The sequence below is a fragment of the Thermobia domestica genome, chromosome 9 (genome assembly GCF_964235325.1).
Source record: "Thermobia domestica chromosome 9, izTheDome1.hap1.1, whole genome shotgun sequence".
NCBI classification, from domain to species: Eukaryota; Metazoa; Arthropoda; class Insecta; order Zygentoma; family Lepismatidae; genus Thermobia; species Thermobia domestica.
Window position 1 is genome coordinate 31,537,927 of NC_137462.1, and position 21,550 is coordinate 31,559,476.

Consider the following 21,550-nt stretch of genomic DNA (forward strand, 5'->3'; position numbering starts at 1 on the left):
GGAGAAGCTGGGAGGGAGGGGATACATTTCATGAACTAGAAGGAGGTATAGAGTAGAGTGGTGGACCTTGCGTAGAACGGGGAAATCGTCCGTCGAGACGCCGACGATCGAACACGAGAGAACTGCCCTCGATATCGATCCGCGTCCTTACTACGTGAGTCATACTAAACGCCAATAAAAAAATATTTATATTTCAATAAGTATTAACCTATTAGATTTCAGCGTTTCTGACCAAGTATATAATTTTTATCATTACAAACAATACGAAATAAAAACTATTTTATTACTAAATACTTATTACAAAGTAGCTGAGTAATATATGGACGTTAATTTGACTTTTTATGTATCTGATATTTTCCGTCTGCTTGCCCCCTCCCTTCAAATCTGGAGTTTCGCTTTCCTTTTCTGTCCTTCAGTCCACACCCTTCCACTTGATCTGGGGGTTTCCCCACCCCTGAATGAGAATTCTGGGCTTCTCCCTCTGCAACATAAACAGTGAAGTTGTAACACGAGGACGAAACGCACTTGTGTTAAAGATCTCATCACTGCTGCGACCTTTTACTATTTTTAATTACTACGTAAGTAGATTTATTTCTTTTTACTATGCATTTGCATAACCTTACTATTAATATTTTACTTTTTTTTACATTTAAGTGAGCAGCGATAACCGTTAATTATTACGTAACAATGACACTATAAACACATTTTCGGTAATCAATATGTAGTACGCACGTATATAGGTTGGGTCAGAAGGTTAGAAAATCGCTTGAATATTACGAAATGATTTGTACCAAAGGCAAGAATATAGTTTAGCCAATTCAATCTATAGAATTCATTCATTTCTTTCTGAACAGTTTAGATTAAAATGATTGCGTGCGCGCATTTTAATCTAGTATAATGACAATAAATCTATTTTTATCTGACTGCTACATAATTCATCTATTTTCATAACTAATTTGGCTGTAGTATACTCTTGCTGAGGAAATAATGAACAGTTTTCTTGAAATATCCATTTTAAAGGCGCTGAATACGACTCCTCAGAGTGCGTGTCAAACTATTAAAATGTGAACATAACTAGAAAGTTAAAATATGTTTATTTACAGCATATGTAAACCCTTCGTAAAAATTTGTATTTGATTGGAATTAACTGTATTAGAATAAACAAAAAAGTTTGTTGTAAAAGTGATTTTGTTTTTAGAATACATTAGGCCTATCTTTTACTATTTAAAGAAAGGTTTTAGAGATTTTTATCTCTCAACCTAACGTTTCTGAATGTTTTCCATAATATCCATATTTTTTCATATCCGGATTTCACCCAGAGCTCACTATTCCTGGTAATTGGAGTTTTACTGTACATACAAGTGAACGGTGACAAACTCCTTCCCGTATTTCACAACCAATCAATGGCTATATAAAACGAACGTGTAACGAAACTGGACACACATCTCCAGCGATCTGTAGTATCTAGATAAGGTTTGAATGTTAAAATCCAGCAATGAACTGGAGAAAATTTTGTTTCGTTTCAGAATGTGAAACTACTGTATGCTTCGAAACTATAGTGGTTCAACCAGTGGCGTACGCAAGGGGGGTATCGGGATTTAAACTCCCTCTGAGCAAGATCTGGGGAAATAAACCTTTACTTTACTATATTAAGATCATATACAAAAATCACATTTGTCTTTTAAAGGAAATGAAATTGAGAACTTGAATCCCCTCCACTTGACAAAATTCTATGTACGCCACTGGATTCAATATTCTAATCAAGAGTAATATTTTTATCGGTTCCAGTTTCAATTGGCTGATAAGGGAGAAGATGAAACGAACTTTTGAGATACTGAGTTCATAATGGATGTCCCAAAATTCACGCAAGAAATAATCAGGTAAATATCCTCCACGACTTTCCTGGCACATATGCACTCTTTTGTTGACATTTTCCGTGACAGTTTTTGCACAAATGTGGCTGAATTTTGTTGATACAATACTCAATTTCCTTCTTCAAGGCATGGGTGGTTGTGAGCTTTTTGGCATAAACCTTAGACTTACAAAAATCCAAAAGAAAAAAGTCAACGGCGTTTAAATCGCAAGATTTGGGCGACCAGTTTGTTTGAGAGATTCTCGAAATGTCCAACTCTTGACCACGGTACCGAATTGATGTTCCTGGACTCACCAACACTCTTAGAAAAGTTTTAAGATCACAAATTGATCCAATCTGCCTAACTTAATTTAAAAAATAATCTCTTCACATTTGATGAAGTTAAATCACAATTCCGACGATTTTTTGTACGAAATTTGCAAACTGTAGCTGCCAAACTTCATTATTTTTAAGATGCTCTAACGATGAAAGTGTGTTTTTCTTTCGTATAGCGCTCCATTTTTAATAATATAATATAACCAGCGTCATGCTTACTTTTATTTATATTTATTTTGTTTGGCAGCACCTTACTATACACATGGCTCAAAATTCAAATCTTGCGTGAATTTTGGGACACCCTTATTATTTTAAAACATCTCACTATCTCTTAACCTTCCAACTCTATGGAAAACCAATATTTTAAAACCGGAAGCGACAAATTTTTACAATTTACAAAACAGGAAATTAAAACCAAAATTGAATCTACTTTGGGATGGCTAAATTCATATCAAAGAAACGAACCACTTATTGGTACCTGTTACTGTTTTTGCTCTGTAGGAATCACTATTAAACAGGTGAAAGTTACTCAAGTGTGAGCCACATTGTCTGACAGTGTCAAATGATACAATATATATATATATATATATATATATATATATATATATATATATATATATATATATATATATATATATAGATAGATAGATAGATAGATAGATAGATAGATAGATAGATAGATAGATAGATAGATATAGATATAGATATAGATATAGATATAGATATATAGATATATAGATAAGTTAATCTGTTAACAGAAGAAATGAAGTTAGTCAGAGCTTTATTCTGAAAGCTGGCAGATTTCTGTATTTCGTTTATCACTACAACTTTCACAACCATCTGTTTATCAGAAAATGGTGTTAGTCAGACAAGAAAATATGACTTAAGTAAGAGGTACATTCTGAAAAGCTAGCACATTTCAACAAATGGCTGTGAAAGTTCTAGTGATAAAAAGAAACAGCTGTTTTATTTATCAAGAGAATGGTGATAAGTCAGACAAGAAAATATGACTTAAGTCAGAGATACATTCTAAGAAGTTGGCAAATTTCAACAGATGGCTGTGAAACTTCTAGTGATAAACGAAATACAGCTGTTTTGTTTATCAGGAAGTGGCGTTTGAGTGTTCGAGTAGGGAGGGCTGGGCCCCAGCAGATGCACATCCAGAAAGTTTTGTTGGGACGGGTCCAAACCTTTGGGAGGTCCAATACTATAAGCCACTACATCTGTGTAGTATTAAATGGGTATTATTGTGCACCCGAAAAGACGATAGGTAATTGTAAAATTCACCTATTATTTTGAGAAAAAATGGTAGAACTAGATTGTTTTCATCAGAGAAAGAGTACAAATGAAGTATAAGAGCAAATTTTCATGCTACATCAATCATTTCCCTGTTACATAGGTTATAGTTTTATTGAAAAAATGTACAAACGTATGTTGAGTTAAGAATTTTCTTTTGGAGGATCCGGACTCGGTGGACTCCCCCTCCCCGTGGGTGTGCCTCTAGTCCCGTGGCTCCCCTTTAGCTTTGCTACTGTATGTATGCGCTATAACAAACAAGTGAGATTCTTTTCTAACCCTCAGCGCCACATTTCTTTTGCTCATACTGATATATTCAATAGCGAGTATAACTTTGTTTACAGAAAGTTTAAAGTTTTATTAAAATGACTATAGGACATTGAGGCACACTATTGCATTTGTATTTCTTAGTGACGTACCGTACCATACTCATGCGACTAAAATAACAAAAGAGCAACAAAGAGAAGAAAAAGAAGAAGAACGCAATGAAATAGCCATGCAAACATAGAAAGAAGAAAGAAAATAATTACTCACGTATATAGAAATGAAATTATTTTTTAAAGAAAGTAAGATAAAAATCTTCGCGTGGAGTAAGGAACGCCTTTTCAGTGCACGCCATTGGTCAATGATTACCTCCAATAGAAAGTCATCGCGTGACACGAGCTGCAATAGTTGTAACATTTAGAATCGGAGCAACTGAGAAAGAATATTAAATTTGACCTCCACGTGCAACATTAGCAAAGTCTACCTACCTATGAACAAATGATCGAACTGCATCGGTAACATCTACGACGTGGTTTCAACTTCTTTGTGTACGATGCACACGAATATAGTGATTATGTATAATACACAAAAAATATGTCGATATTAAGGTAGATAAAAAGAAAGAAAGAAAGAAAGAAAGAAGTTATTGTTTGTTGAACAGTCATATAGCTATGCCGGAAATAATTTCGAGGCGTCTGCCCACACATAAAGAAAACAAATTTAGTTTACCTGACTCCTTTTACTGCATACAATACAGGAATTAACGCACAAACACAACGGAGCGAATCTAATGCATATACAATGAATGTTGTGTATACTGAAAGAAGATAATTTCGGCTTACATGGTCGAGCAATCTAAAGCAAGAGGCTGACAATCTCCCTGTTGTTGGTTCGAATTCCACTCAGGGCATGGAAGTTACCGTATTTTACAGACTATAAGACGTGCTTTTTTCTTTGAAAGATTGCCTCCAAAATTCATGAGTGTATTATACTCGAAATTAATATAAAAATATCCAGTGTTTGATTTAAAATTCCCGCCAGTCTAAAAATGCCATATATTCGATGCCGCCGGAAACCGATCTATATCTGGCAACATTGGATTTAACTGGCAGCAGCAGTACACCGATACGACAAAAATGAGTTGCGGGGATTCACAAACTTGCAATAATAAAAATGGTAAAAATGTTACGATATTTAAAAAAGTGCTTAAAAATTAAAGTGCATCTTACGAGTATAGTCCGCAAAATACGGTACATACGTATGCTTCCATTAATCGTTCCAATATAATTGTTTACTAAACGGCGTGACAAACATCTTGGCATTTGAAGGCGGCGCTCAAAGTTCCCTTTAAGAGCCTGCCTTACTAAAAATAATACGAAATTTACCATTTTTTCTTTTGCTTGATTATTCATCAATGAAAGGAGATAATGAAATGCAACTTACCACAATAATAGATAATGCTATTCTACAACAGAAAATATGAACCTGAAGAATGTCCAGTGTTGCCATCCATAGATATTCCAGTGTTGCCGGAAAAACAATTTCCCTAAAATCTAAGTTAAGGCAGCGAGTAGAGGAACAAACTCAACTGTATTTGGTTACGTATCATATTGTTTTGGTTTCTTGTGAACTACTTTTTAATTAACATTATTATTTAGTTTTAATAACTGTATGTTAAAACTATTCTGTTTATTACAAACTAAATGCAACTATTATTTAAAAAGTAGTTCACAGGAAACCAAAACAATATGATACGTAACCAAATGCAGTTGAGTTTGTTCCTCTACTCGCTGCCTTAACTTAGATTTTAGGGAAATTGTTTTTCTGGCAACACTGTAATTCCTATGGATGGCAACACTGAACATTCTTCAGGTTCATATTTTCTGTTGTAGAATAGCATTATCTATTATTGTAGTGACTTGCATTTCATTATCTCCTTTCACTGATGAATAAACAAGCAAAAGAAAAATGGTAAATTTTGTATTATTTTTAGTAAGGCAGGCTCTTAAAAGTTGCTAGCAAATGAGAGACCTGCGGTATTGCCACGTTTATTTCGTACACATCCACGTCTATCCTCTGCCACCTGATCGTGCTGTAGTTCGTCTGCTTAGCCATAGCCACACCCCTTTACCACTTGGCAACGTCGCGCCAGAACTTGCGTTTTATTCGTTTAGCTGAAATGCCAAGATGTTTGTCACAGGCTTTAGTCACTAGGATGGAGCACCTATGTTACTGTTAGGAGTATATATGTTGCTGTTGGGAGAACACAGGAGCGTACTCACGGGGGGGTCCATCGGGTCCGTTTCTCCCGCTGACAACTTTCTAACTCAACATATATTTGTACACTTTCTCAATAAAAACTATACTTGTTTAACAGGGAAATGATTGATGTAGCATGAAAATTTTGCTCTTACACTTTATCTGTTCTCATTTTCTTATAAAAGCAATCTAGTTCTATCATTTTATCCCTTGATAGTATAGGTGGGACACCCTTTCAATACTACATAGATGTAGTGGCTTGTAGTATTCACCCTCACCCCCACCTCGAAGAATGGACCCGTCCCAACAAAAAAATCTGGGTGCAGGCCTAGACAGAATTCACGGTTGAATTTCCGTTCAGAGATCATTGAACAGACATAATAATAATAATAATAATAATAATAATAATAATAATAATAATAATAATAATAATAATAATAATAATAATAATAATAATAATAATAATAATAATAATAATACAAGAGTATTAAATAAACATAGGTAGAGCTACTATCCGTTGTATGATACGAAAAATACACGCCAATTTACATCTTCAAGAAGCTTTTAATATGTGTGGAATATTTCCAGCTCTTCAGTGGAGCTCTTTTTCAACTTTATCAACTGACAACACAAACTGGATCAATTAATGTGAGCATACAAGGGATATTTACAAAGATTATGAGCACGTGGAGTTAGTAGCTTATACCCAAAACAAACGCACACCATATGGTAGCCTAACCAAAATAACTGGTGTTTATATATAATATTCCATTCCAAATACTGCAGCTACTTATTAAACTGTTAGCAACATTCTTTACTATAGAACCAACTATTGCACAGACTTACAGCTTTCTTGTGGCTATAGCTATGACTAGTGAACGCACCTTTGGCCAAGGAGACCTAGGTTCGATTCCTGGTGGGAACTCATGTGGTTCAGTTTCCACGTTAAGCTAGCAATATCCACGCCTCTTGCAGCCTTGCTGCTGAAAGAGACGCAAAACTCTAATCAATCCATATTATACAGAATTGGTTTATATATATATATATATATATATATATATATATATATATATATATATAGTAAACGGAACTAGTTCCTTCTTGCCTGCTGGCGTCCGTAGTGGCAAAATCGGTCGACCCAACGTTGGGAAAATGGTGGCAATGCGACATACCAAAGACAGATTTGGCTACTTTGGCAACCATTTCGCACCCAAACCATTTCCCACACATTTCCTAACCAAAAGAGCGGTTCCCCGATGTTTAGCCAACGCTAAAGTAACGTATTTCTTGGTTGGGAAAATAGTCAATTCTAGTATTGTTGGGTGAAAGTCTGGAGAGCAGTTGGTTGGCCAACCACACATTTAACTAACGTTGGGCCCACGTAAGTGTTTCCGCTATAGGTTCGCACCGACCATCACCCACCGTTTTGACCAAATCCCACTCAATCCCGAACGGTGGGTCAACCAACCTTGCTACTAGGGTAGTGGCTAGCTCAAGTGCCGTTGTTACACGGGATCTCAAATTCGATTCCCGGCGGGTCAGTAAATTGAACCCATTGCAGTAATTCAGATTCATGTTTTATATTACCTCGGTACTTGAAAAAAAAAAAAAAAAAAAAGACGCAAAAATCCAACTATAGTATCCAAGCGAACTTTGAGAGGCAATCACCATAATGATTCGGAAACGAATATGAAATAAATATTGTATTTTTACGTTCTACAACTATGTCCTTTAGGCTAAAGGAAATGGTTAATTATAAATTAAATGTGAAATGATAATGAAGAAGGAAACGGAAGAAGCCCGAGAAAACTTATATACACGATGTTATACACCACAAACTGACAGGCCGGGTACCAAACCAAGGTTTCCTTGATCTAGAGATGAGCGTTAATTTGGTGATGAACAACATCGTTTTTGTGAGTTTTCTCGGGGTGCTCCAGTTTCCTCCCAGATTCTCATTCCACCAATTCTTCCATAATCATTCACTTGTCTCCACCATTCGTCTTCCTCAGCCTAACAGGCAAGGAATCGTGGGACGTTAAACTCATAGATTCCATTTCCGATACTCCTCCATCACCTTTCATTTAGAATCCCTCTGAACTCAAAGTCGCGCACAAAGTTCGAACACCTCGTAAGGACATTTAGTGAACTCTCTTTTGTTTTTCACTTGTAAGTCAAACTTCCAAAAATCTGAAACTTGGTTTAACTGTTTTAAATGAAGAGTCCAAGTACCATATTTTATATCTAATTTTAACTGATTTTGATATATATATAGTTATAATTGCTACTCTCGCCCCGTTTGTTCTCGTCTAGGACAATTGGACAAATATAAGAACGCTAAAAACACGTTTGAAATCCAATTCAAGTGAATTTGATTTCAAATGAATTTAAATGAAATAATTTGAAATGAAAAATCTAAAAACCAATTTTCATGTCTCTAACAATTCGACCAATTGTAACGCCAAATACTTTCCTCCTTCAACGTCGACTTTCCAAAAAATTCTCCCTCAGTGGTACCTACGTAATAAATTCTACGGCGGATAAAAAATCTGTTAGCGGTATATCCCTTTCGCAATCCCATGGTACAATTTGTACCATATGGGTGTTTCATGGTACATTATGTTATAACTCTCCTATTTGAGCTTTTTCATTCGTTTTTTTTTTTTTTTCAAGTCCAGAGGCATTGTAGAAGACCTTACGTAAGGTTTCACACCTTCCTGCGTCGAGACATAGCAGGTGATGACGTCATAATTCTAAAATATATATTTTCTTTTATTATTTTTTGGCGGGTCTATGTTCATTATTTTTTGGCGGGCTTATTTTTGCACGTAGAAGATTGAAATTTTGCACAAACATTCAGTCCACCGAGTAGTATACTATTTACCAGGTTTTTTTTAGATTTCTGCGTTAAAACAGGGGGGGATCCAGAGGGGCAAAAAAAAGTTGAAAAAAGGGATATTTTTACCAAAAAATCCCTTTCTTCGGGATTTTCCCGCCTTAGATACATGATGGTGACATGTGAATGGTACCGCCTGAAAGGCAGTTCTATTCTGAAGAGAATGATGGGCGAAACATGACCCTAGGGTAATTAGGGAAGTGTCAGGGAATTTTTATCAAAATATACTTCTGTATAGGGGAATTTTGGACATGTTCGGTATTATTTTTGTGCGGGCTTATTTTTGCACCTAGAAGATTGAAATTGTGCACAAACGTTCATTCCACCGAGAAGTATTTAACAGATTTTTTCGTAGTTCTGTGTTAAAACAGGGGGGTACAGAGGGGCTAAAAGTTGAAAAAGGGAAATTTTTACCAAAAAATCCCTTTCACGGGATTTTCCCGCCTTAGATACACGATGGAGATAAGTGAATGGTACGGCCTGAAAGGCAGTTCTATTCTGAAGAGAATGATTTGCAAACCATGATCCTAGGGTAATTAGGGATGTCTCAGGGAATGTTTAAAAATTTCCCTCTGTATACGGGAATATGGGACATTGTCGGTATATATTTTTTTGGCGGGCTTACTTTTGCACTTGGAAAATTTGAGTTGTGCATAAACAATCAGCCCACCTAGTAGTATTTATCAGATGTTTTTTCAGATCTCTGCATTAAAACAGGAGGGTCCAGAGGGGCTAAAAGTTGAAAAAAAGGATATTTAGACCCAAAAAATCCCTTTTTTCCGGATTTTCCCCACTTAGATACATGATGGAGACACGTGAATGGTACCGCCTGAAAGGCAGTTCTATTCTGAAGATAATGATTGGCGGATTATATTCCTAGGGAAAATAGAGACGTCTCAGGAAATTTTTTACCTGATATCATGGTGGTTTACGGTAATTTGGGGCATTGTGGGGATTCTTGATAAAATTTCTCCCGCCCTTAGTATTCAAGGTAGATACTTGAAATTTGGCACACACATTCAGTATACCAAGCACTATTTATCAGATTTTTTTGAGATCTCTACGTTCACACAGGGCCGTTCCAGAAGGGCCCAAATTGTGAAAAAAATTTCCCTCGAAATTTTCCCTTTGACATCACTTTTCCCTCTCCTGGTATATGGTATGAGCATGCAAGTGGTACCATTTGAAAGCCAGCTCCATTCTGAAGAGAATGAGGTATGAATCATGATCCTAGGATAAATAGTGACGATGCAGTAGCTGCTTGACTGAAAGTCTAAAAAATACCCCAAAAACCCCGGATCCGGAAAGGGATATTGTACAAATATACGGAATCCATATGCTTACTACCGACATTTGTACGAAGTATACGTTATCTCAAGGATAAAAGTGGATCTGAAAAGGTAGGATGACGCATAACGTCACGCAGTCTCCCGTGCCTATCTTTGCGTGGAGGGACGCTATAGATATTTTCGGAAGTGGGGTAACGACATCCACGTGTGTTTCCCCTCACTTTTTACCCCTTGTTATCCTATACTATAGATATGCTACATTGACTTGATCCCCAGTCTTCCGTTGCAAGCGCTGCTATCAGCTGAAGGAATTCCACTCGCTTTCTCTCGCTTAGCAACAGCTCAACCCTTATTGGTTCAACGCGTGGGTGTGTGAGGGTGTAAGCGTTAGTTCGCATTTTTGCCACGGCTGAAGACATTTTGGTAGCACTATACACGCACTGCCTTTTTCCCGCTTAGATGTTACATCATACCGCTGCAGAATGGATGACATCTAATAGTCTTCCGTACATTACATACGTATACTATGTTACATACGTCAGCTATATGTTATATACGTTCATCTGTATGTGACATTCTTACCAACTGTACACAGTTCTTTCTTTCATACGGAAAATACGTATAGATGGAACACATACGGAAAATACGTATAGATGGAACACTTATACGGAAAATACGTATAGATAGAACACTTATACGGAAAATACATATAGATAGAACATTTATACGGAAAATACGTAGAGATAGAACACTTATACGGAAAATACGTATAGATAGAACACTTATACGGAAAATACGTAGAAATAGAACACTTATACGGAAAATACGTATAGATAGAACACTTATACGGAAAATACGTATAGATGGAACACTTATACGGAAAATACGTATTGTAAAACATATGTTTTCAGTTATACGGTTGCTACAGGATGTTACATATAGTCGTACGTTAAGTCCGACAACTACAGGATTTACGCATGTAATCTATGTTTTGTATGTATCTACATACATTTTCTTCTCTATGTATAAACTGTACGTGGGGTCCCTGGTTCGATTCCTGCCAAAATAAGTTTATGATGGGCAACATCGTGTCCGTGGGTTTTCTCGGGTATCTTCCGTTTCCTCTACAATGATAGTGTATATTTTTGTATGTACTCCTAAATATTGTTTTTATTTACGGGCGAAAAGTGCTATTTAAAGGGTACAAGCTATCAAGAAGAAGAAGAAAAAAGTATATGAAGAAATAATTAATATTTTTATTATATCAAGGATGTTATAAAATAGAGGATCTGCCCATATGTATCTTCATCCTATTAAATCAATGAAGCCAAAAAAACAATCGAGCATCGCCAAGTCTGATTTGCTACTCTCGTTTCTTGCATCGCCTGATTGGCTGTTTTCATTTCCGCCATTATTGTTGGCTCAAAACATTGCGATCCTATTGGGCAGAGTGGGCAGACTAGGAGTGGCGAAACTGTGACATATGGCTTCAAGATTTTGTTGTAAGGGCAGATCCTATATTTTATAACATCCTTGTATTATATCGAGATACTTCTTTTTTTTTTCGTTGCTATGACAACTTGTTTATCTGGTTGATATGGTAATGTAGAAATAGATAGAACGAAGAACCATATTGTTATAATTGGATGTATATTATTTTAATGTGACAAATAACGTATATGTGGAAAAATATATAATCTAGAAATGCATAACTGTGGTGCACTTCATTTATGACCTCGTGAACTTTATAAGTATTCTAAATATATTTGAATCAGGGAAGGTAACGAAGAAATAACGTTACATACTTATATGGTGCCGGAACCCGAGAACTTTAAGATTAATCAGAAGTATTAGTAAACTATCTCACTCAGCATCACGGATTATCTATTACTACGTAATAAAAGAAAAATATATCGAAGAGGTAAAATGAACACTAGTACAGGAGTTGAAGACATTAATATTTCAGCAACTGAGAATTCATCGGACGTGATTGATCTTTTACGACAGCTTGGACAGCAAATGAATTCCATGTCACAAAATTTAGATTCCAGATTGGAGCAAATGACACAACAAATAGGACAGCAGATGGATTCCAAATTGGATTCCAGACTAGAACAAGTAACTCAACAAATAGGACAGCAGATGGATTCCAAATTGGATTCCAGACTAGAACAAGTAACTCAACAAATAGGACAGCAGATGGATTCCAAATTGGGTTCCAGACTAGAACAAGTAACTCAATAAATAGGACAGCAAGTGGATTCCAAATTGGATTCCAGACTAGAATAAGAAACTCAACAAATAGGACAGCAGAAGGATTCTAAATTGGATTCCAGACTAGAACAAGTAACTCAACAAATAGAACAGCAGATAGATTCCAAATTGGATTCCAGACTAGAACAAGTAACTCAACAAATAGAACAGCAGGTGGATTCCAAATTGGATTCCAGACTAGAACAAGTAACTCAACAAATAGGACAGCAGATAGATTCCAAATTGGATTCCAGACTAGAACAAGTAACTCAACAAATAGGACAGCAGATAGATTCCAAATTGGATTCCAGACTAGAACAAGTAACTCAATAAATAGGACAGCAAGTGGATTCCAAATTGGATTCCAGACTAGAATAAGAAACTCAACAAATAGGACAGCAGATGGATTCTAAATTGGATTCCAGACTAGAACAAGTAACTCAACAAATAGGACAGCAGATGGATTCTAAATTGGATTCCAGACTAGAACAAGTAACTCAACAAATAGGACAGCAGGTGGATTCCAAATTGGATTCCAGACTAGAATAAGAAACTCAACAAATAGGACAGCAGATGGATTCTAAATTGGATTCCAGACTAGAACAATTAACTCAACAAACAAAACAGCAGATGGATTCCAAATTGGATTCCAGACTAGAACAAGTAACTCAACAAATAGGACAGGAGGTGGATTCTAAATTGGATTCCAGACTAGAATAAGTAACTCATCAAATAGGACAGCAGGTGGATTCCAAATTGGATTCCAGACTAGAACAAGTAACTCAACAAATAGGACAGCAGATGGATTCCAAATTGGATTCCAGACTAGAATAAGAAACTCAACAAATAGGACAGCAGATAGATTCCAAATTGGATTCCAGACTAGAACAAGTAACTCAACAAATAGAACAGCAGATAGATTCCAAGTTGGATTCCAGACTAGAACAAGTAACTCAACAAATAGGACAGCAGGTGGATACCAAATTGGATTCCAGACTAGAACAAGTAACTCAACAAATAGGACAGCAGATAGATTCCAAATTGGATTCCAGACTAGAATAAGAAACTCAACAAATAGGACAGCAGATGGATTCTAAATTGGATTCCACACTAGAACAAGTAACTCAACAAATAGGACAGCAGGTGGATTCCAAATTGGATTCCAGACTAGAACAAGTAACTCAACAAATAGGACAGCAGATAGATTCCAAATTGGATTCAAGACTAGAACAAGTAACTCAATAAATAGGACAGCAAGTGGATTCCAAATTGGATTCCAGACTAGAATAAGAAACTCAACAAATAGGACAGCAGATGGATTCTAAATTGGATTCCAGACTAGAACAAGTAACTCAACAAATAGAACAGCAGATAGATTCCAAATTGGATTCCAGACTAGAACAAGTAACTCAACAAATAGGACAGCAAGTGGATTCCAAATTGGATTCCAGACTAGAATAAGAAACTCAACAAATAGGACAGCAGATGGATTCTAAATTGGATTCCAGACTAGAACAATTAACTCAACAAACAAAACAGCAGATAGATTCCAAATTGGATTCAAGACTAGAACAAGTAACTCAATAAATAGGACAGCAAGTGGATTCCAAATTGGATTCCAGACTAGAACAAGTAACTCAACAAATAGGACAGCAGATAGATTCCAAATTGGATTCCAGACTAGAACAAGTAACTCAACAAATAGGACAGCAGATAGATTCTAAATTGGATTCCAGACTAGAACAAGTAACTCAACAAATAGGACAGCAGGTGGATTCCAAATTGGATTCCAGACTAGAATAAGAAACTCAACAAATAGGACAGCAGATGGATTCTAAATTGGATTTCAGACTAGAACAAGTAACTCAACAAATAGGACAGCAGGTGGATTCCAAATTGGATTCCAGACTAGAATAAGAAACTCAACAAATAGGACAGCAGATGGATTCTAAATTGGATTCCAGACTAGAACAAGTAACTCAACAAATAGGACAGCAGATAGATTCCAAATTGGATTCCAGACTAGAATAAGAAACTCAACAAATAGGGCAGCAGATGGATTCTAAATTGGATTCCAGACTAGAACAAGTAACTCAACAAATAGGACAGCAGGTGGATTCCAAATTGGATTCCAGACTAGAATAAGAAACTCAACAAATAGGACAGCAGATGGATTCTAAATTGGATTCCAGACTAGAACAAGTAACTCAACAAATAGGACAGCAGGTGGATTCCAAATTGGATTCCAGACTAGAATAAGAAACTCAACAAATAGGACAGCAGATGGATTCTAAATTGGATTCCAGACTAGAACAAGTAACTCAACAAATAGGACAGCAGGTGGATTCCAAATTGGATTCCAGACTAGAATAAGAAACTCAACAAATAGGACAGCAGATGGATTCTAAATTGGATTCCAGACTAGAACAAGTAACTCAACAAATAGGACAGCAGATGGATTCTAAATTGGATTCCAGACTAGAACAAGTAACTCAACAAATAGGACAGCAGATGGATTTCAAATTGGATTCCAGACTAGAACAAGTAACTCAACAAATAGGACAGCAGATGGATTCCAAATTGGATTCCAGACTAGAACAAGAAACTCAACAAATAGGACAGCAGATGGATTCTAAATTGGATTCCACACTAGAACAAGTAACTCAACAAATAGGACAGCAGGTGGATTCCAAATTGGATTCCAGACTAGAACAAGTAACTCAACAAATAGGACAGCAGATAGATTCCAAATTGGATTCAAGACTAGAACAAGTAACTCAATAAATAGGACAGCAAGTGGATTCCAAATTGGATTCCAGACTAGAATAAGAAACTCAACAAATAGGACAGCAGATGGATTCTAAATTGGATTCCAGACTAGAACAAGTAACTCAACAAATAGAACAGCAGATAGATTCCAAATTGGATTCCAGACTAGAACAAGTAACTCAACAAATAGGACAGCAAGTGGATTCCAAATTGGATTCCAGACTAGAATAAGAAACTCAACAAATAGGACAGCAGATGGATTCTAAATTGGATTCCAGACTAGAACAATTAACTCAACAAACAAAACAGCAGATAGATTCCAAATTGGATTCAAGACTAGAACAAGTAACTCAATAAATAGGACAGCAAGTGGATTCCAAATTGGATTCCAGACTAGAACAAGTAACTCAACAAATAGGACAGCAGATAGATTCCAAATTGGATTCCAGACTAGAACAAGTAACTCAACAAATAGGACAGCAGATAGATTCTAAATTGGATTCCAGACTAGAACAAGTAACTCAACAAATAGGACAGCAGGTGGATTCCAAATTGGATTCCAGACTAGAATAAGAAACTCAACAAATAGGACAGCAGATGGATTCTAAATTGGATTTCAGACTAGAACAAGTAACTCAACAAATAGGACAGCAGGTGGATTCCAAATTGGATTCCAGACTAGAACAAGTAACTCAACAAATAGGACAGCAGGTGGATTCCAAATTGGATTCCAGACTAGAATAAGAAACTCAACAAATAGGACAGCAGATGGATTCTAAATTGGATTCCAGACTAGAACAAGTAACTCAACAAATAGGACAGCAGGTGGATTCCAAATTGGATTCCAGACTAGAATAAGAAACTCAACAAATAGGACAGCAGATGGATTCTAAATTGGATTCCAGACTAGAACAAGTAACTCAACAAATAGGACAGCAGGTGGATTCCAAATTGGATTCCAGACTAGAATAAGAAACTCAACAAATAGGACAGCAGATGGATTCTAAATTGGATTCCAGACTAGAACAAGTAACTCAACAAATAGGACAGCAGATGGATTCTAAATTGGATTCCAGACTAGAACAAGTAACTCAACAAATAGGACAGCAGATGGATTTCAAATTGGATTCCAGACTAGAACAAGTAACTCAACAAATAGGACAGCAGATGGATTCCAAATTGGATTCCAGACTAGAACAAGAAACTCAACAAATAGGACAGCAGATAGATTCCAAATTGGATTCCAGACTAGAACAAGTAACTCAACAAATAGGACAGCAGATAGATTCCAAATTGGATTCCAGACTAGAACAAGTAACTCAACAAACAGGACTAGCAGATGGATTCTAAATTGGAGCAAGTAACGCAGCAAATAAATACCAAACTGGAAATTACCGATAATAGGATAGAACAGATTATCCATAGGTTTGCAGTGGTGAGAAGTACCGTTGATGTAGTAGGAACACAAGTCAACGAACATACAAATCAAATTCGGAGACTGCAAGAAGAAGTGCAGGCCATCAAAGAGAAAATCAGTACTCAGAGTGTAATCCTGATCCTGCCCTCAACGTGGTGTATGAGGAACATAGGAGAAATGAATCAAGACCTGTGAAGAAGACAGCAACCCATCAGAAGGTTATTCTGAAAGGGAGGACACCATCTCTAATATTGAGGACGAGGAAATAAGACCACGTCAAAGGAATCATATCCACGCAAAGCCAAGACATCTAAGGTATTTTAGTACTAAGTGTAATCGCGTGATATTCAGTGAAGTCAGATCTTTAACTAAATTCAGCGGTAGAACTGAGGACATCCCAGTGAGCATCTTTTTGAAAAAAATCGAAGAAGAATGTGATCTAATTGGTATAGATAAGGCTAATTTCCTTAAAATATTGCCACACATATTGTTACCACCTTGTTCGGTATGGTATAAAGCGATCAAAGTTAGTCTACGTAGTAATGCAAATTTTAAAAATGAGTTGTTAGCAAATTTTGAAAATGATTTTATGTTAGCATATCAGAATGCTCAAATTAGAAACCGACGTTTTGATCCTAAAGTAGACAAAAGTATTACAGATTTTGTAATTTCAACATATAATGACTTGAAGCAGATCAATCCATATCAGCAAGAATCACGTATTATTGCATCAACAAGAATATTATTACCGTTTAGACTACAGCAAGTATTGATCTCTTCGCAGTTTATTAATTTCAATCACTTAATAATGATAGTTCAAAATTATGAGAGTCAGTCTAGATTGCAAGGTAATAGTAACAGAAACCAAACTAATCATATTTCTGTACGAAATATAAATGTTAGAGAAGATTGTAGTCGTAATGCGAGAGGTAATGTTGGATTTTCTCATAATAGCAATACGACCGAACCTAATTCTCACAGATTTCGTAGTAATTACATAGCTGGCAGAAATGTTCAGAATAGGGACCAAAGAACTGGTGAAGTGAATAACATACAGGACTGTACTGAAGATTGTGCTATTCAATGTAACTTAATCGAATCTTTTGATAATGTAACATGAGCTAAAGTTATGGCGTCCGTCAAAAATATATTCAATTAATTCTTGTTTTGTTTCACTTTGAAAAATGAAATGAAATCTTTGAGTTTTATATCCCACGGTTATGCCGGTTAGGCTAAAGGAGACGGTGATGATGAGTAATGAATGAAATGGTGGAATGAAGAAAGTGGGAGGAAACGGGAGAACCCCAAGAAAACCCACGCACACGGTGTTTGCCAACCACAAAATTCACGTGGCGGGGACTGGGATCGAACCCGGGACCCCAAGAACCAAAGGTGAACGATTTATCACTGCATTGTTTCACTTTGAATATTGTTGTGATTTCGTTTGTAATTCGTACTTCGTTTGAATTCTATACAGTTATATTAAATTGTTAGAATTAGATGTATTTGGTTTAGTAAATCCATACCTCGGTTTGCGGGATTGATTGCGAGGAATGCATGAGAATTAAGCATAATTTTAATCTATATACAAACCTATTTAGAATCTATTTAGGTTATTTCATTGTAATTTTTACTTCGTTTACATTCTATGCAATTACACCTATGCATCAATACAAATATTGTCTATCAAACTTATGTTAAATATGCCTGACTTACCACATTTTGAATATGTCTTTCTCATCGATAATTTTATAGAATTAAAACAAAATTTATTATTGAATGTATAAGAATGATATTGAGATAAAATGAAAATAATATATTATTTTATGAATTGTAATTTATATATATATATATATATATATATATATATATATATATATATATATATATATATATATATATATATATATATATATATATATATATATGAAGGCTATTCAAAAAGTAAAGTAACTATTGTATATGAAATGTTTAACGGTTCAGAATTCTTTCTTTAATTGTGATCAATTTAAAGAAGTCCCATATTTCGGGAGCCATTATACAATGATGATGTATATTTTTGTATGTACTCCTAAATATTGTTTCTATTTAAGGGCGAAAAGTGCTATTTAAAGGGTTCAAGCTATCAAGAAGAAGAAAATGAAAGTATATGAAGAAATAATTTAAATATTTGTATTATATCGAGATACTTCTTTTTTTCGTTGCTATGACAACTTGTTTATCTGGTTGATATGGTAATGTAGAAATAGATAGAACGAAGAATCATATTGTTATAATTGGATGTATATTATTTTAATGTGACAAATAAGGTATATGTGGAAAAATAATATATAATCTAAAAATGCATAACTATGGTGCAATTCATTTGTGATCTCGTGAACTTTATAAGTATTCAAAATATATTTGAATCAGGGAAGGTAACGAATAAATAACGTTACGCCTCCCACATTTCATTCCACCAATTATCCCATCGTCATTCTTTTGCCTTAATCATCCCTCTCCCTTAGCCTTTAGAGCATAAACGTGGGACGTTAAACCAAAAGATTTAATTTCATTTTCATTGGTATTAACTGTACAAATTTTACCTTTCTAGGTTAATCAGTTTGACCTGGGCGTTGGTCAGTTAGTCAGGAATTCTTTTATTTCTAGAAAGAGATTGTATAAAGAATTTTAGTATTGATTTTTGTTTTCAAATAATTTTTAAAAACACTTCTTTTTTTGCAAGAGAAATTTGGATAAAGATTTCTTACATATATTTGTGTTTATAATGAAAAATAGTTCGCTTGTTTGAAAATAAATTATCTACGTTTCTTTGTTTTACTCGAGGCTTGAATCAATAAATTCCTCATCTAATAATGTACTTTTAAACTTCTTCCTCTTCTTTTTTCGTTTGTTTTGGAACCGGAAGATCCCATATGCAACACTGCAGTTCGATTGCATCATTTTGTTGTAGTCAACATTTTCGGAGTTCGCACATGCGCAGTTGCAGGCAATCGATGAGAGAGGTTGTTTTGACCGAAAGACAATAGAAGGGTTACTTAAGGGGGTAGGGATTTAAAGGGGGAGGGTTGTAAAGGCGATAACCAAGTGGCAATAACAACTTTGTGAAACTAGTCGTTAAAAAATGGGAGTAGACTAAAAACATTTAGCAAAATTGGGTGGACAGGTTCTAGAAAGATATAGATAAGCTACAGATCAGACAATATATATACGAAAAATTTGAACTAACATCATAGTGTCTAGTTACATATTTTCCCGTCTCAATATCAAGCAACACTATTATACTGTCTAGTACGTAACTGAAATTACAAGAAATACTATGTACGGTTTGAAGGCTCCTACGTAGGTATTTATTACGGGAGGAGTTCAAAACTTTTGAATGCGGGGTGGAGGTCCAAAACTGAGGTTCACAATACATATAAAATAGATTCTCCATGTTCTCCTGAATATATATATATATATATATATATATATATATATATATATATATATATATATATATATATATATATATATATATATGTATAAGTGTTTAACAGATAATTCAAAAGCTGATTCGCCTCAACAACTTGAAATAAAACGTACAAGTTGAGCTTAGGGTTATTTTAAAACCATGCTAACGTTGGTCTCCTGACACAGCAAGACTATTTTCTTTGGATTCATGGCCTACTTTCTAATGTCCACGAGCCAATGACTGATCAGAGAAGCACATCCAATCACTTCACTCTTTGGTATATGATGATGCCACATACGATGTGTTTGCTTGCTTCTGTAAGTTCTGCAGTATTTTGTAGCATACCGTAATGCAGGTAGCTGATTAAGCTGTTGGAAGACAGGTGTATGTAAAGATAGATTGCCGTGCTGCAAGAATCTTGTAGCTGTCATTAAAAAATATTGCAACCCCATCTTTCTATTTACTCTTTACACAGTACAACCTTCTGAAAGCAAACGATAACTCCACCCAGCAGCACTGCACTCTAGTGGACAAATAGTGAACCTTCTCATTAAAAACATGTATTTTGGCGCGCTTCTCCTCCCCGTCCAAAAGAATTCGTTGTTTCGGAAGCGGCGAAACTGTTTTTTTTTTTTTTTTTTTTAATTTATGTCAGTGGGAGGGTAATAACAGGCAAGAAGACGACCCAGAAAGTTGCACATGGTTGGACTCCTTGCACGATGAAAAAATTGTTGCATGCCCCTTTCAAGATTATGTTTACATGGAGAAATATTGTAAGGTTGCAAGATTTTTTTATGACAGCCACAAGATCCTTGCAGCATGGCAACCTAGCTTAACACTGTTATCCAAGGTTTTCCAAAACACCATACAACACAATCTACAGATATTTCGTGGTGCTATAATTGGTCATTCAATTTTTAATAAGAAAACAGAAACAACGTATTTCCTCTACTAAGAGGAGAAGGAAAAATATTAAGAAAATTTCAGTTGAGTGTTTTCCAGATCTTGACTTCAAGGATGGAGGTTCTGAAAGATCAAAACTGGAGAATCTCCATGCTTCTGTCTTCTTTTGTTGAAGATATAAAGCAAACTTCGTTTCTTGAAGATATAAATCCAGTGGCGTATGCTGTTTTGATGACTTGAGATAGGGATACCACTAACCTTTATAATACTTGTAAATTATTATTATTATTATTATTATTATTATTATTATTATTATTATTATTATTATTATTATTATTATTATTATTATTATTATAGTTTTGTTTCACGTTATTATATAGTCTTCAAAATAAAAAAAAAACTTATAACACACTTTCCTTTTATCAAGTAGATAAATATTTTCTCTTCACTAGCAAGATTTATATTATCTTATTAGTATTACGGAAAAACGAACGTACATTTCTACCTTCGAACGTGTTAACTCTACTCACCAGAGTAAATGGAACCTATCCGTGTAATAAAG

At 35.3% G+C, this 21,550-nt stretch overlaps 1 protein-coding gene across 1 annotated transcript in view; it reads left to right on the forward strand.

Annotated features, from left to right (window-relative positions):
• Window positions 1–436: 436 nt before the first annotated feature.
• Window positions 437–21,550, forward strand: part of LOC145694524 (sodium- and chloride-dependent GABA transporter 1-like) — a 195,658-nt gene continuing 174,544 nt past the window's right edge. The window contains exon 1 of the mRNA XM_081770838.1: window positions 437–578. The gene's annotated coding sequence lies outside the window, so the exon portion shown is untranslated. The remainder of the gene's footprint in view (window positions 579–21,550) is intronic.